Source organism: Sus scrofa, unplaced genomic scaffold (assembly GCF_000003025.6).
Source record: "Sus scrofa isolate TJ Tabasco breed Duroc unplaced genomic scaffold, Sscrofa11.1 Contig59, whole genome shotgun sequence".
In the NCBI taxonomy this organism is placed as follows: domain Eukaryota; kingdom Metazoa; phylum Chordata; class Mammalia; order Artiodactyla; family Suidae; genus Sus; species Sus scrofa.
In genome coordinates, this window is record NW_018085257.1 from 1,935,379 (window position 1) to 1,950,938 (window position 15,560).

Below are 15,560 nucleotides of genomic sequence, written 5' to 3' on the forward strand. Positions count from 1 at the left end.
CTGACAGAATACTGTAAACCAACTATAATGGAAAATATAAAAGTCATTAAAAAAAGAACTACCATATGACCTAACAATCTCACTCTTAGGCACATATCCAGAAAAGAAACTCTAATTTGAAGAGATTTTTACCCCAGTGTTTACTGCAGCATTATTTACAAGAGCCGAGACATGGAAGCAATGCAAATTTCCATCAACAGAGGAATGGATCAGGAGTATGTAGTACATATCTACAGTGGAATACCACTCAGCCATAAAAAAGAATGAAATAATGTCATTGGCAGCAACATGGCTGGACCTAGAGATTATCATACTGAGTGAAGTAAGTCAGACATAGAAAGACAAACATCATATGATATCATGTATGTGTGGAATCCAATAAAATATAACACAAAAGGACTTATTTAAAAAGCAGAAACTTGGGAGTTCCCATTGTGGCTCAGCAGAAACAAATCTGACTAGCATCCATGAGAATGAAAGTTTGATCCTTGGCTCCTCTTAGTGGGTTAAGGATCAGGCACTGCAGTGAGCTGTGGTGTAGGTCACAGATGTGGCTCAGATCTGGCGTAGCTGTGGCTGTGGTCTAGGCTGGAGACTACAGCTCCGATTTGACCCCTAGCCTGGAAAACTCCATATGCCATGGGTGTGGTCCTAAATAGGTAAATAAACAAACAAACAAAAACAAATTCAGAGATTTCAAAACCAATCTCATGGTTATCATGTAATGGAAACCACTGGGGGGAGGGACAAATTGGGAGGGTGGAAGTAACATACACACACTATTGCATAAAATAGATGATTAACCAGAACCTGCTGCATAGCACATGAAAGTCTACTCAATAGTGTGCGATCACCTATACAGGAAAAAATAATGGATATGTGTATTTGCATGACTGATTCACTTTGCTGCACACCTGAAACAAATACAACATTGTAAATCAACTATAATCTAATAATTTTTTTAAAAAGGAAAACCTTTGGATTACCTCAAGGAAAGTACTGAGGACAATATCTAGTACTCTGGTATATACAAATTGAACGCCATCATTTTCTTTTTTTTTTTCCTTTTTTTGTTTTTGTTTTTGTTTTCTGGCTTTTTTGAGCCACACCCACAGCTTATGGAGGTTCCCAGGCTAGGGGTCGAATGGGAGCTGTAGCCGGCAGCCTATGCCACAGCCACAGCAAAGCCAGATCCAAGCCACATCTGTGACCTATACTACATCTCACAACAATGCCAGATCCTTAACCCACTGAGCAAGGCCAGGGATTGAACCTGCAACTTCATGAATGCTAGTCAAATTCGTTTCCACTGAGCCATTAAGGGAACTCCTTTTTTAATTTTTAGAATGAATTGTGTCCCCTTCAAAATTCATAAGTTGAAATCCTAATCTCTAGCATCTCAGAAGGTGACTTATTTGGAGAGAAGTTTTTTAAAGAGGTAATTAAGACAAAATGATGTCATTAGGGTGGGCTCAGATACTATATGACTGGTGTCTTTATAAAAGGAAAAATTTCACACACCAAGGGAAGAGCACGTAAAACACAGGGAGAAGATGACAGCCAAACAGGCCTCAGAAGAAACTAAAACTGTCAGCACCTAGGTCTCAGACTTTTAGCATCCAGAAGGTTGTGAGAAAAAAAATTCTGGTGGCTTGAGCCTCCCAGTCTGTGATAACGTTGTTACAGCAGCCCTAGCAAACTAAGACCTTTTTTTTTTTTTTGTCTTTTTAAGGACACACCCAAGGCATATGGAAGTTCAGACTAGGGGTCAAATCAGAGCTGCAGCTGCCAGCCTACATCACAGGCATAGCAATGCCAGATCTGAGCCACTTCTGTGACCTACACAACAGCTCATGTCAACACCGGATCCACTGAGCAGGGCCAAGGATCAAACCCAGTCTTCCTGAATAGTAGTCAGGTTCCTTACTACTGAGCTACAACAGAAACTCCCAAGACAATACTTTCAATAAATTTCATGGTGATAACTGAAAAGTAAATTGAACTTAAGGTCTCAACTTTTTATCCATAGCAAAGGCTTTCCACATGTCTTCCATTTAGGCTAGAAAATTAGTTTTCCAAATACGAAGGTCTCTTATTTCTGGATTATTCAGGAGAATGTAAAACTGGAAACTTTCCATAATCTCTAGCTTGTCTGAGAATAAGACCTAGAACTCCACTAGTAAGAGATTGGGGTGCAAAAGTCAATATGAGAACAAAATGACAAGGGAAACCAGATTTAAACGGAAGCCTTAAGGACATAAAGAATCACTATAACCTAAAGATATTGGAAGATGTCCCTGCCATCAGCCCCATCAATTATGTGGGAAATATGAGAGCCACCTTCCTGTCAAGCTTACACTTTGCCATTTTTCTTTGAGCAGCCTTTTCCTTAGCAACTGCATGGAAAGAGGCAGCTGGATCTTAGAGTGGAATCCAAATTCTCCTGAGTTCCCTGGTCATAATGGCCCCTCTTAATTTCCATCATCTGCTGAGCTAGCATACACTTTTTTACCATTTCTTTTTAATACGTTTAAAGATGCTAGCTGATGTACATGCAATAGATTGTCACAGGTATGTAACGGAAACTAGCACAAATCAATCACGTCCAGTTCTGACTGATGGGATTTAATGACCTCATTTCAAAGAGGAGGAAATTGCTCTTTCTCTTCTGGCCCCATGTGCTTTGGGATCAGGTGACCCAGGTGCAGATGTGGGGTGAAATCTAAGAACCACAATACAAATAATCTCGAAAGTAGTACAGAAACATCAAGAAACCCTGATCACAATGATATGAATCCCTTAAGGGGGTGGACCCCAAGTTCCTGAGGAACATGCACTTTTCCAGAAAGCATAACAAGAAGGGCCTAATGAAGATGCAGGCCAACAATGCCAAGGCCATGCATGCACGTGCTGACTCTATCAAGGCTCTTGTAAAACGCAAGGAGGTCAAGCCCAACATCCCATAGGGTGGCAGCCACAAGCTCAGTTGACTTGCCTACACTGCTCACCCCAAGCTTTGGAAACATGCTCCTGCCCTCATGGCCAAGGGTTTCAGGCTCTTCTGGACACAGTCCCAGGCCAAGGCTCAGACCAAGGCCAGGCCACAGCTGAAGGTCTAGCTGCAAGTCCAGCTCTGGCTCTGACTCCCAAAGTTTCCCAAATCCCCACAAAGGCTCCGCAATAGAGGTGTTTATCTGCCACTGTGAGGACAGAAGCACTGGTGTGATCCCTGGGCTGCTGTCAATATGGGGCTGGTGTCTTCCTGTGCTATTTGTAGAAATAAACCTGTGGGAGGATCTGTCCAAAAAAAAAAAAAAGATGAGAAAACTAAAGTTCAAAGAGGTGAAGTGACTTATCCAAAGTCATGAGCAGGGAAGTGGTAAACAGAACTCAAACTCAGAGTTGCTCAATGTGAAACCCCAACTGCAAATCCAAACACTATGGGGAGAAGTGGGCACTGTCTGAGGCCACGCCTTAACCTGCCTGAGGATATCACTAAGGACAATCATGACCTTCCACAGAGCCTTTCTTTGGCTTCCATTCTGGAAGAGTTCTCAACCAGATGAGCCAACCTTGTGATAAGATCAACACTTTTGCCCTCGAGAGACAGCAAGTTTTTCTGACTAGACAGTGTGATGGGGGTGCCTGGGTGGTCTGTTTCTCTGACCAAGGTCTGTGTTGGGATCAGTTGTGACCCATGGATACGCTGAGACTGACTTGTGCTAAGGGAGTCCAGGCTTAGTCCCCAATGGACCATGCACAAAGAGGAGCCATATTTTACCTCTGGACTCTATTTGATTAGGCTGTAAGGAGCTGCCCTGAGTGGTTAATTAGCATCAAAGTAAAGGAGCCTGGAGGATCACCAGCAAGATCTCCCTTGAGCCTTGTTAAAAAGCAAAGATGGAACCTCAACCCTCTGAGGGAGCTTCTGCAGCAAAAGTGGCTCAGAAACTTTCCTGACACATTGTTATGAGTGAGGTGTCCTGGTTTTCCTCCTGTGCTGCTCTCAAGGGGCTACATTCTCATTTAATTCTAGAAAGATGAAAGAGGATACCATAATTCTGAGGCTTTGTCTCCTCTCATCTGAGGCCAATCCTCAAGGCAGCACTGAAGGAAGCTACTGAATAACAAGTTTTAGAGGGAGGGGTTTTTCATAATGAATTTTATTTTTCCATTATGGCTGGTTGACAGTGTTCTGTGAATTTTCAACTATACAGGAATGTGACCTAATCACACAGATAGAAATACATTCTTTTTCTCACATTATCCTCCATCATGCTCCATCATATGTGACTAGATACAATTCCCAGTGCTATACAGCAGGAACACATTGCTTATCCATTCCAAGGGCAATACGTTGCATCTCTTAACCTCAGATTCCCAGTCCATCACACTTGAGGGAGGGAGGAGATATATAAAGCAGTTCTACACAGGGCCCTTTCCCCTTGTTATTCCCTGGATAATATTATCCTTGATGCATACAATACAATTCCCCTATTCCTTTTTCTCTCAATGAAAAACCTTTGTGATAGTGTCTACTTTATCGAAAGCAGCAGTTCTAGGCATCTTCTGTGCATTTAGCATCACATGGGGAAATTTAAAATAATCTAGATGCCCAGGACCACATCCAATAACAATTAAATCAGAACATTTGTGACAACACCCTGGTATCTGTAGTATTAAGTTTCAAAGGATGTTCCATTCACCAGTCAAGGTTGAGAACCACTAATTTCTTCAGAGGACCCCAGTTGTCTTGAAATTTGTTAGAGACAATGTGGTGATTTTAGGGTTCAGCAAATTAATAACCTTACCCTCTCTCCTAGGTATGTTTTCATATATCATAAGAGGTTTTTTTTTTTTTTTTTTTTTTGTCTTTTTGTCTTTTGTTGTTGTTGTTGTTGTTGCTATCTCTTGGGCCACTTCCGCGGCATATGGAGGTTCCCAGGCTAGGGGTTGAATCGGAGCTGTAGCCACCAGCCTACGCCAGAGCCACAGCAATGCAGGATCCGAGCTGTGTCTGCAACCTACACCACAGCTCACGGCAACGCCGGATCGTTAACCCACTGAGCAAGGGCAGGGACCAAACCCGCGACCTCATGGTTCCTAGTCGGATTTGTTAACCACTGCGCCACCACAGGAACTCCTTTTTTAGTTTTTAATGTGCCATTATTTGATGCCAAGGAATTCCATTGTGGCTCAGCATGTTAAGGATCTGGCATTATCATTGTCATGGCTCAGGTTGCTGCTGTAGCACAAGTTTGATCCCTTGTCTGGAAATGTCCAAATGCTGCAGGTGTGACCAAAGAGAAAAGAAAATAATGCTGAGAGATGAAATAAAGAAGGCACTCTATTAAAATATTTTAATTATATGTTTCTAATCTTTCATTCTATTTTCCAGGTTTTATTTCCAAAGGACACTGATAACACATGAATACAGTCAAATTGTAGGATTCAAAGTGAAAGTCCCTTCTGACTCCCACCTACAAACCTGTTATATGTAGAAATATATTTTAACATAAGCACACTTAAAGATTCATAACATTGAAATCACACTACATAAATATATTATCTTGCAACATGAATTTTCATCTAATAAGATGTCTTGGAGATGACTCAGTTCCAAGGCACTACTATGTACAATATACACTATTGTTTTTAACTGTTCCCTAGTATTTTTGATTGTTTTAGGGCTGCATCTGTGGCATATGCCAGTTACCAGGCTAGGAGTCCAAATGGAGATGCAGCTGCCAGTCTACATCACAGCCACAGCAACATGGGATCTGAGCTGCAGCTGAGATCTACACCATGGGTCACAGCAATGCCAAATACTCAACCAACTGAGCAAGGCCAGAGATTGAACCCATGTCCTCATGGACACTAGTCAGTTTTGATACCACTAAGCCACAATAGGAACTCCCTCTACAGTATTTTAATATCATTTTATAATATGAAGCCACTACAATTTAGTTAACCATTTCTCTATTCCTGGACATTAGAGAGTTTCTATTTTTTTCTTGTCTCTAGTATAATTAATACTTACATAAACATATTCTACATATATATTGTTCAAATGCACCCTATGCCTTCTATACATAAAGTGTTCATACCAAACTGCAGGGGGTGGGAAGTTTGTTTTCATATGGAATATTTGATAAAAATCATGGTCCCTGCCACAACTGAAATATTTTTATTTTATTATTGAGTTATTGGGATCCTTTGTATTGTGCAGATATTATATGCAGCATATTGCATGGATATTTTATATAGATCAATATTTTCTCCAAGTCTTTCTCTTCTCTTTCAACTTTGTTCATGGAATCATTTATCACATAGGTTTTCAATTTAAGGTAGTCAGACCTGTCAGTCTTTTATTTTAGAGCTTCAGGGTTTATAATTTGTTGGGGAAGAGTTGATCCACCCCAGGATTACAAAAATATTCTGTATTATCCTATTATAGTTTTATAGATTTTTGCTTTAGATTTTCAAATTCATCTGGAATTTATTTGTATATGTAGTAGTATACTAGAGATGTAAATGTATTTTCTTCCAACTGAATGTCATCCCACAATTTTCTTTTCCACCAGATGCTAAAAGGCTAAATGGGAATTCCCATTGTGGCTCAGCAGATTAAGAACCTGACTAGTATCTACGAGCATGCCAGTTTAATCTCTGGCCTCGGACATTGGGTTAAGGATCTGGCATTGCCACAAGCTGTGGCATATCTCTCAGACACAGCTCACATGTGGTGTTACACTGGCTGTGATATAGGCTGGCAGCTGCAGCTAATATTCAGCCCCTAGCCTGGGAACTTCCATGTGCCATAGGTTGCAGCCCTAAAAATGAAGCAACCAACAAAACAAAACAAAAAGATAAATGGCAAAAAAAGGCTAGATATATTTTTATGTAGGTCTTCTTCTGGATTCTAGTCCCATTCAAGTTAATAGATATCTACTGAGTGCCCTACTATGTGTTACATGGGATTTTCAGCACTGGAGATACCTTAACAGGACACAGTCACTGCCCTCAAAAGGACTCACAGCCTGGTGGGAAGTCTCCATCCACCAGGTGGGACAGAGACAACTACTACACAATGTGATGTCAAGTGGGCAAAGTGCTGTAGGAGGCTAGAGGCAATATTTGCTTAGTTTATCTAAAAAGTCCAGATAAAATTTACCAAAGAGATGGTATCAAAAGTAGGCCTCAAAAAATAAAGCAGAAGTTTTTGAAATGGAAAGGAGCAAGTTTTAGAAGTACAGTCCACTTGGAATGTATCCTTTTGAGCTGCCCATGGGATATTCTATAGGAGTACAGATGGATGTGCCTGCCTAGAGCTCAGGAACCATCTCCTATTCCAGTACCTACAGTGCCTGTCACCATGGGAACATGCATGGTTCTTAAGATGCATCAAAGCCCCATCAACAGAGCTCAGTAGGATGGAGAAGGGAATGGGAACTGGCAGGAAGATGGATATTGAGGACACGGGGACATGTACACCATCCTCATTGTATCACTAACATTTGTTGAGGGATAATTATATGCCAGGTAAGACTCCCTGGGCTATATGATAGGTCCATGTTAGTCATCTATTTTACATTTAGTAGTATGTACCTGTTAATCCCATCCTCCCAATTGATCATTTCCCCTGCCATGGTTTCCCCTTTGGTAACCCTAAGTCCAATCTAAAAAAAGATTGTTAGCCCAAATGTATAAAGAATCCTTAAGACCCAAGAATAAGAAAGCAAACTACCCAATTTTCAAAAATGGCAAAAGACATGAACAAACACTTCCCTGAAGAAGATATACATATGGCAAATAAGCATACAATAAAGATGCTCAACATCATATGCTATCAGTAAAATGCAAATGAAAACCACAAAGAGATACTACTACACACCCATTAGAATTGCCAAAATCAAGAACTGACAACACCAAGAGCTGAGGAAGACAGAGCAACAGGGAACTCTCATCCTTGGCTGGTGGGAATGTAAAGTGGTACAGCCATTTGGGAAGACAGTTTGGTGGTTTCATAGTTTCTTATAAAACTAAACATACCCTTAGCCAGCAATCATATCCCTTGCTATTTACCCAAAGCAGTTGGAATCTTATGTCCACACAAAGTATATATGGATGTTTATAGCAGCGTTATTCATAGTAGCCAAAATCAGAAAGCCACCCAGATGTCCTTCAGTAGATGAATGGATACATAAACTGCAGGACATCCAGATGCTGGAGTATGATTCAGCTACAAAAAGAAATGGGAGATCATGTCACGAAAGGAGAGGGAGAATTTTACATGTCTATCACTAACTAAAAAAGGCCAATCCAAAAATAATCTAAGATATATGATTCCAACAAAATGACATTCTAGAAAAGGCAAACCATGCAGACAGTAAAATGATGAGTGGTTGCCAGGGATTGGGGGAGTGGGGGGAGGGGTGAACAGGCAGAGAACAGAGGGTTTTTTGGGCAGTGAAATGATTCATATGAAACACTTCTTTGTATCTACACTTACTATGCATTTAGCAAATCCACAGAATGCACAACACCCAGAAAGAACCCTAATATCAGCAAAGGACTATGGGCAAAAATACACCAAGGTGTGCTCATTCACTGTAACAATGTACCACTTTGTTGCAGGATGTTAACAACAGGAGAGACTGTGTGTATGAGGACAGGGAGGATATGAGAAACTTTATTCTTTATGATCAGTTTTGATGTGAACCTAAATTGCTCTAAAAGAAAAGTTGAGTTAAAGAAGAAAAAGTAGAAAAAAATTTAAAAAATCAACCCCAAATTTGTCTTTACATACAGATGAGGACAAGGTAGGTTAGTGAAGCTGAATAACTTGCCCATTTAGTCATAGTGAAAATGGGATTCAAAAGTAAGAAGTCTGGCTTAAAAAATTGAAACAATAAAATGTTTAAGAAAGGTAAACAGCAGTGCCAGCGTCTGAATCTATTTCTCTGGCTCCAGAGCTTGAACCTTAATCCCTTGCCATTACATGACACCTGCACCTAGACACCATCGTCCACGCAGACACAGACACTCAGAGAGGTCAGAGGTCGTCACTTCTCCATCCTGTCTACACACTGACACCCACAGGAGCACAAGCATGTCCAAATAGCACATACAGTGTACCCACACACACATGTGCATAGTGCACTTGCACCTGCATGAACACACCTCCAACCCTGTGGCTTCACGGCTCTGCTGCCCTTCCCAGGTGCAGAGGCTACACCCCTGGAGCCCAGGCTCCCAGGCTCCTGGACACAGAGATCAATGAGGGCATCAGGAAGGCTCTTCCTCCTGGGAAGGCTGCAGGGCTCCTCCCCCAGGGCCCAGGCTGGCTGGGGGCTAAGGGGAAGACACCCCCCCGGAGGGGCCTCCCTGCTGTCAGCAATTCCCACTGTGGGCAGAGAGAAGAACCAGCAGGGTCCTGAACTTAGAGCAGCACTTCAAGCTGCCTCCTGCCTCAGGGATTCAGAGCCTGTTCACAACCTATCAGCAGGCCCCCAGGCCTTCTCAGGACCCAGAATCTCATCTGTCAAGCCCACAGGTAGGCAGGCTGAGGGGTGTCTTTGGGAACAGAGCCTGGGTGTTAACTTCTTCCTGTGATCTTTTCCTAACCCCATCTTCCCTCCTTCATCTCAAAAGCCGGGAAACATTGACCCTCCTCTAGTTTTTCCTCTCTCTCCTTTGAACCACAGATCCCACATTTTGGGAGACCCTACTCTGGGTGAAGCACTGGTTCCTGCCTTAAAGGGTACTGTCCACATCCTACAACCCAGAGCCACACAGTCACCTCTGCCAGGATATCAGTCATCAAGGGAACAAGGGAACAAAAAAGTGAGGATCAGGCAGGTATTAAGAGCACACATTCTGAAATCATTAGACTCCACCTAACCTAGTTGTGTGGTCTTCAGAAGTTGCTTAAATCCTTCTGCCTCACATTCATTACCTGTAAAGTGGGGTCTGTAAAGACTAAGTGTGTCAATGTATGTGAAGTTCCTAGAGCAGCATCTGGCACATGTAAACACTGTGATTCTCAGCTAGGACATGAAAGTGGTTGAGAATATGCTTGGGAAACAGCTGCAATGAAGTGGGGGTCTCAAGGTGGAGATACCTGGGTGAGGCATGGCTGGCACAGCAGGGGACGCAAGAGACTGGTTTTCAGCAATTATTCTACTTTAGGTCCCTCTGGTGGATAAGATGGATACCAAAGGAATATTAAGACAAAGAAAAGACAATTATTCACAAAAAGGATTCCAGTTGGCATATTGTAAAAGTCCACCTGCCTTGACATCTGCAATAAAAGGGGCAAAGTAAAGCTTTCATATGATAGGGGAGTGAAACCTCGGCAGAGAGGAGAGAGTTCAGAAAGGGGAGAAGGGAAAGACCATCCTGAAAAGGGCCCTGCAGAACCTGGAGCAGGACATCTCTGTTCAGCAGGATGCACACCTGTGTCTTACTGCCAGCAGTGGGAAGAGAGGAGACAAGGAGAAGTTGTGTTTCAAAAAAGTGGGCTCAATTTTTTAGCTTCCACCAATAAGTGATATCCTACAATATCTGTCTTGGACTTACTTCACATAGTATGATAATCTCTAGGTCCATCCATGTTGCTGAAAATGATACAGAAAAACTTATGCACCTGCTGTACAGCACAGGGAACTCTACTCAATATTCTGTGATACCCAACATGCAAAAAAAATCTGAAACAGAATGGATATGTGTATATGTATAAATGAATCACTTTGCTGTACAGCAGAAATTAACACCACATTGTAAACCAACTACATTTCAAAACAAAAGTGTTTAAAAAACAAGTTTAAAAAACTTTTTACAGTTTTGTTGAAGTATAATTGATTTACAAGTCATATTTAAAGCACACAATTTGCTGTGGTGATGGTACATGGTAATATACAAATGGCATTTGAATCTCCAATAATAGGGATAGGCAGACAGAAAGTTAAAACACCCCCACCTTATTGATGGTACATTGAGGGGAATAGACCTTCCCAAGGCATGAGGAAATACACAATATTATCACTTTCAGGTAAAATGGAAAGGAAGTCCCTACTCTTTTGAGAAATGTCACATAGATACGAAGAATTCCAAGCTCAGGACCAAGTAGGGTCAGATATCCCTTCACCATCAGGGAAAACAAAGTCCCAGAACTGAGGTTAAAAGACAAAAGGTAAGACATGGGGAAAGAGTTCAGAGTCAAATCAGTGCATTTCCCAGGAGTGGAATGGATAACTGCCTCATGTTGGAGGTATCTGCTAAAATTGTCTATATTCTGGGAGATCCCATTATGGTGCAGCATAAACGAATCCAACAAATATCCGTGAGGTTGGATCCATGGCCTCGCTCAGTGGGTTGGGGGTCCAGCGTTGCCATGATCTGTGGTGTAATTCTCAGACACAGCTCACATCTGGCTTTGCTGTGAGCTGTGGGAAAGTCCAGAAGCTGTAGCTCCCATTGGACCCCTAGATTGGGAACTTCCATATGCCAAGAATGCAGCCCAAAAAGAAAAAAAAAATCTAGGTTCTTAACTCCAACTCAGCTGTCCAGCTGTCCATCTCCCAGAATATACTCTATGCTTCCACAAAAACCTCTCCTGAATGCAAAATATTTATGTACAAAAATATCCATTTTGACATTGTCTGTGATGGGAGGAAAAAGTATTATGGATAAATGACCCCATTTCTGAATATGTGTATGTATCCAGGCAGAGAAAAAAACTTTAAAATATACCCTCATCTCTAGTTCTCTGGGAAGTGTAATTTTAGGTAACTGTCAACTTTTCATTATAAAATTATTAAAAGAAACATGTGCCCCTTATTTTTTAAAAGTTAAATACGGAAGGAACTCCCCCATACCCCTCCGCCCCCATCCCTCTCACTTTAGGAGTTAAGGACACCACAGAAACACACACACCACACAAGTACAGCATAGAAAGGAGAACTCTTTCATGGACAAAAATGAGATTATTCTATATCCATTGTTTTGCAACTTGTTTTTGTCACTTAAAATATCGCAGACGTAGTGTAACAGGGATGACACAGCCCAGCAAGGAATAGCTCCTGCTTAGCCATCAGACAGCCTGAACTTTGCTAAACTCATTTTTTTAAATCTGTAAAATAGGGATATAATGGTGCTTATCTCTTAGGATTTGGAGACAATAAAATGATAAAAGACATGTAAAGACTTAGCTCAGTATGTTGCATATATCCAGGGCTAATAAAAGTTTACTAGCATTACTCATTTAAATTCTTTAGAGTATGTGATATGAAGTAATGCTAATTCACTGTAAATTATTTTAATAATTCAACTATTTGTGGATATTTAGGTTGCATTATCTGTGGGTTGTTTATTTTGTTCATCTGTTTGCATTGTTTTATTTGGTATTATAAGGAGTGCTACAATAAAAATGTGTGTATGTAATTTTGTGCTACACATATATGACTACTTTTAAAGGATAGATTTTTATAAATGAATTATTGGATAAGGAGATGTAGGTTTTCAGATATGATGGAAACTACCAAAAGGTTTATTTTGATAACCTCCTGACTATCAGGTTATGTAAGGGTCTTTTTCCCCCTGGATATTGTAAAAAAAAAAAAAAAAAGGTAAAGCCATTCCAATGAATGATAATTATACTTAAGTATAATTTATATTTTCTAATCACCAATGAGGTTGAACATCTTGTATGTCTTAATTGGAGAATATGTTGTATATATTTTCTTGGAGCCTAGAATTTCTACCTTGTCTTACTGTCTCTTTTGGTTTAATTTTCACATTATGCCATTTAGTCATTCATGCCCCCTACATTTTATTTCTTTTCTTGGAATGGCATCCCCAATGTGAGACCATAAAACATGTTCCCTTTAGTTTGGGCTAATCTATTTTATAGTTTGGATTGTTTACATTTAGATAATTCATTTATAAGAGTTTTATTGCAATGTGCAGGTTAGAGAGAAACCCTGCCTTAATTTTTTCCAAATGTTCAGCCAGTGTCATAAAGGTCACTTATTTAATAGCTCATCATTTCTCCATTGCTATGAAATAAATATTATATATTAAGTTCTAGATACATCTAGATCTACATCCATGTATATATACAGGTACATACAATTCTTTATGTTGATCCATTCACTTATTCTTCTCTGTGCGTACCATTACCTTATTGTTTTTCATTATTATGTGCTTTGATTTTCAGTTAGAAAAGTCATCTCTCATTATTGAAGTATTTTCAAAATGATCTCGCCTTTCCTTGGCCATTTATTCATGTAGATGACTTTGAGAAGGACCTTCTCAAGTCCCATTAAATTCCCTTGAGGTGTTTTTGTAGATGATGTGAATTTTATTAATTTGAGAATTGACTTTATGTCCAGATTTCTTGAGATATAATTCACATGTAACACTGTGTAAATTTAAGGTATATGATGTGATGATTTGATACACTTATTAACTGCAAAATGATTGCCACAGTAGGGTTTGTTAACACCTCCATCACCTCACAGCATTATCTTTGTGTATGTGTGTGTGGTGAGCACATCCAAGATCTACTCACTTATAAAGAATGGTGGTCACCAGGGATGGGAATTAGAGGAACTGAGAAAACATTGTTTAAAAGTACAAAATCACAATCATTAGATCAAAGAGTGCTGGAGATCAGCACAGCAATTATAGACAACAGCACTAAATTAGATATGCACTTCAAAAGTAGCTAAGAGACTAGACCCTGCTTACTCCCAACACAAAGAGATAAATGATCATTACGTGCGGAGAGAGGGGTGTTAGCTAATGTTTGGATGGTAATTATACTGCAGTATAAATACATATCAAATCAACATGTGGTTCACTTTAATGTACACAATGTTACATATCAATGATATTTCATAAAATAAATAAGTGAATGACCTACTCTTCTATAAAGTATATAATATTGTGTTAACTGTAGTCACCATGTGCCATTATAGATCCCCAGAACTTATTGATCTTATTAACTGGATGTTTGTACCTTTGACTCAGACTGACACCTGCCCATTTCCTCCACCCTTCAGCCCCTGGCCACCACCCTTCTACTCTCTCTTTCCAGGAGTTTGTCTTTTTTAGATTCAGTCATGAGAAAGAAGGAAAGCCTACCATGTATGACAACATGAATGGACCTTAAGAGCATTGTGCTAAGTTATATATGTCAGACAGAGGAGTACAAATGATGTATGATATCATTTACCTGTGGAGACTAAGAACAGACATTTAAAAATATTGAATCTTCCTTTTTTGGAGTATTGCATTTCCACTCAGTCTGATCATTCTTTCTATTCCATTATAGTTCTATAGCAGAATAGTTATTCTCATCTCTTTTTACAAACTCCTTCTCAGATTGATTCCTAATTCTATTTTAGACTTTCATCCCATTGCCAATTGAAACATTTCATATGTTTTTCTAATACATGCAAAGTATTAGTAATTGTATACTTACTTTGTATCTAAACACCAGGGAAATCCTCATAGGTTTTTAAAGTGTGCAGATGTTCCTCTTGGATTTTTGTAGATGGACAATCAAATCACTTTTTTAAGTGTAAGTTTCATTTTATCTAATCTTTATGACTCCTCTTCATTCATTTTGCTTTTTCAATGGCTTGAACCACCATATGAGCAATGTGACACAATAGTAGTAACCGAGGCCATCTGTGCCTCCTCTTTCCATGGTATTGGTGGGAATGGGACTCTTATATTCAAAGGGTTATATTCTTGTATTATTGGAATCTTTAGAGTGAGACCATCAAAGTTTGTAGTCAGGAAAAACATGTATTTAAAGGAATAAACTCAGTACCATAGGAAATTCCCTGTAGGGCAGTTGACCTTTGAAGAAAGTGAGGGGAAGAAACATGACATCTTCCTGAGTTAAAAATACCCATTTAACTTCACAGTCAGCACTCCAAAGCCATAAGTTCCGCATTCACAGATTCAACCAACCCAGAGATGAAGTGGTACTTCACTATGTATTTGTTGAAATAATCTACATATCACTGGATCTGCATGGTACACCTGTGTTGTTCAGTGGTAAATTCTGTTCATATTTTGTGTGGCATTCCTCAACCAAAAACTTAGGCTTCAAGTGTCCAGATCATGGTTAAACAAATACAAATGCCTGAATAAATATTAAGCAGGTTTTGTTCAGAAGCCGTAGGAAAGTCTCATGTGAACTCTCTGGGACCAAAGGGAATCAACTGAATGCAATGTTTACTTCTGTCCAATCCCCTTGACCACGTGGACCATCACCTCTGGATGTATGAGTAGGAGAGGATCATGGTGAGAGGACCTCATTCATGGAGACCCACTGTATAAAAGCATCCTGATTCAAGGCATGACCTAACAGCCCCATCCCCTAAGACAAGAAGGGAGCAAAAGGAACAAGGGGGCTAGGATATCAGTCAAGAAGCAACCTCAGAACAATCTTTAGAAAGAGTACTGAGAAGAACTCAGACAAATTAGGAAACCTAGAATTTCCTAACAACATCCACGAAAAGTTTAGTTTCTCATGTAGGGAG

The 15,560-nt window shown here is 40.1% G+C and overlaps 1 protein-coding gene and 1 pseudogene across 1 annotated transcript in view; one reads left to right on the forward strand and one right to left on the reverse strand.

The window, feature by feature from the left end:
- The window catches only part of LOC110258970 (olfactory receptor 1B1), a 122,218-nt gene that overhangs the window by 37,022 nt on the left and 69,636 nt on the right, over positions 1-15,560 (reverse strand). The gene's annotated exons all lie outside the window — the stretch shown is intronic.
- Positions 2,537-3,309, forward strand: LOC110258954 (annotated as a pseudogene).